Here is a 2,894-nt window from a genome sequence, read left to right on the forward strand (position 1 = left end):
TAAAAATGATAAATTTGGAATATTTATGTAAACTAGTTCCTTTGAGTTCCATCTGGCCATCTCCTCATCATATATCTGGAATCCTCTGGGCAGATGAGTTCACCTCAGTTCCCTCCATCAGCCTGCACATCAGGAGTCTGGGGCCCTTTGGACCAAGCCATTTACCTGGGATGTGCTTCACTCATATGTGCTGCGAATCTGTGTTCCCTATATTCATTTCAAAGCTTTGCATATTTGCAGATATGTATTTCATACATTTTATATTACATATATTTATATATTTAACTTGCTTATATAATTGTGTACATATAATAATATTCAGTAAAATTTAAAAGATCTATGGTTCATCTCAAAGAACAGCTTCATTATTATTTTAAGTAATTGTCAGATTCAGATCTTGAATAATGCTCATATACCTTGAAAACAATTATTGAATAAATTTATGGACTATTGTGCAAAGTTAGGTCATACATAGACTGCAGTTTCAAGTAAAGTACTATCAAGGAGTAACACATAAAGGGAAGCTTTTGTTATCTGGTCAACTATTGTCAATATAAAGTTAGATTTTATATAATTTATTATTTTTATAAAACTCTTTCTATTATGATAATCTCCATGTAACCCTTATATTAAATTTGGTATGTTACAATATTTTCACTGAAATAATGCTATTTTATCTGATCCATTTATGTGTATTACAAAGATTTTTCCTGTTATATACATGTAATAATAGTTATGTAATTTTGCTGTCACAACATGTACATTGCAAGCAGTGACAAAATTCATTTATTTCCTCACATTTTCATAAGATCTGAGTTCTTTCTAGTTTTTGCATTATATAGTTTCCCTATAAATTATTAATTTGCATGTGACTTATTGGGTAGAGTATAGGAATAAGTTTTTATACTACTTCCTATAGTCAAATTATTCATATGTGCAAGTTTAGGAAAACAGTGCTGATTATGTGTTTTAACTGAGTTATATTCATATGCTTACACCCTGAATGGTAGTATATGTATTTCTTTGATATAAATCCTATGTTGTTTAGCCTTCAATAATTAAACTGAAACAAAACTATAGGTGATTATCTTTAACAAAACTTATAATTTATAATTTTATTCCTTTCATCTTTAAAAAATTTCTTTCAGTCCTAAAATGAGGTATATTATTGAAAGGCAATGTTGTTAACAATTGTGTCCATAACAGCTCTACAGTTGATTTTGTGAAGTAAGGATCCACTATTGTGTATTATTATATGTATAAAAACTTACTTGAATTCTGTTTATCTCTTTCTAGTATTGGGCATTTGAAACATAGTTCATATAAATAAGACTTTTTTATTGTTTGTACTCTACTTCATTTCATGTCTCTTTTTCTTAATTATCACATCATATTTATTTTCATTGCTGAATTATTATAATTCAGAATCTTATTGAACTACTTTCTCTAGTTTATCGTTAAATATGTTTCACTTGAGAGCATTCTCATACTTTCTTGGAAAATATCTTTACCATTTTCTTCATTATTTTTTAATACATCCCTAAATTTCTATAGAAGTCCATCTGGACACTATTTCTACTGATGATTTTTCATTGACAGTTCTAAATTGGGAATGATTTTATTTTATGATACTATACATTTCTAGTCAGAGACATAAGCTACAGGTATTTAGTGCCTTCACTATTGTTTCAAAGTTTCTGTCAAGATGTCATTTTATGCTTTGGACATTTTTGTGGTTAAAATTATAAAAACTCACTAACTTTCTTAATTCCACAGAAACAATATGACTACCTAGAAGTACTCACAAAATTTCGAAGTCGTGATATCTCTCCTGTATTTCCCTTCAGTGAAAGAAAATAGCTGGCACCTAAAATTTCAGCAAGGTTCCTGAGTGGCTTCATACAGGAGGTAACAACCTGGAGGCTGGAGCTGGGCCTTCCCTGTGTTATGGCTCCAAAGCCCCAGTCTTCCCTCATCCCTCTGACCATGAAGGCCCAACTGACTCAAGTCCCAAACCTGAGGCAGCGACTGCCTCACCGGGCCTGCCCCAGGGAGAAAAAGAGCAGCAAGAAGCAACTGAACACATTGATGTAGTACAAAATGAAACAGACAGACTAAATGAACAATCCAGTGAGGAAATATTGAAAGGAGAACAGAAATATAACAAACTCCGCCAACCATTTTTTTTTCGGAAGAGGTCAGAATTGATTGCCAAAATCCCAAATTTTGGGGTAACAGCATTTTTTAACTATCCATAAATGTCTTCATTGCTTGAGGAGGAAGATGAGGAAGTTTTGCATTATTTGATCAGAGATGAAGTGACAGAAATGGTGATCTGTCTTCAAAAGGAAATCTGAAATCAAATTGAAATCTGGAAATGATTTGAAGAAACTTTCAAGTCAAATGCAAAACAAAGCATCACCAAGAGCCCGAAGCTTCTTTACTTGGTTCACTGATCACTCTGACAAGGGTGTGGATAAGCTAGGAAAGGTCATCAAGAATGACAGCTGGCTCCAACCCACTGTAGGAGTACCTGGTTTCCTACATGGATGACAAGGATACTGAGTGGGAAGAGGACGACGATGAGACAAAGAGGAAGAGGAGGGGTTGGAGGACATCAACAAGGAGGGCTAAGAGGATGAAGGTGAGGAGAATGAGAACGATGAGGAGGGCTAGGAGGGTGAGGAGCATGAAGGAGAAGATGACTAACAATATTAATGGATTCCAACCTTCTTTTTTTCCTTTATTTTATTTTATTTTTAAAATTTTTTCTGGTCCCTGGGAGCAAGTTGCAATCTTTTTCTCCTCTTGTGTTCAGTCGCCCTGTACTTGAGATCTCTTGTCTCAAACACCATGGTTCTCTATTTACTTTGTGGGGAGAAACCTTGCAGAAT

General features: G+C 33.8%; 1 pseudogene; it reads left to right on the forward strand.

The window, feature by feature from the left end:
* Positions 1–1,947: 1,947 nt before the first annotated feature.
* LOC111814577 lies at positions 1,948–2,709 on the forward strand (annotated as a pseudogene).
* The last annotated feature ends 185 nt before the right edge of the window (positions 2,710–2,894 follow it).

Source organism: Octodon degus, unplaced genomic scaffold, assembly GCF_000260255.1.
Source record: "Octodon degus isolate 3935 unplaced genomic scaffold, OctDeg1.0 scaffold00365, whole genome shotgun sequence".
NCBI lineage: Eukaryota > Metazoa > Chordata > Mammalia > Rodentia > Octodontidae > Octodon > Octodon degus.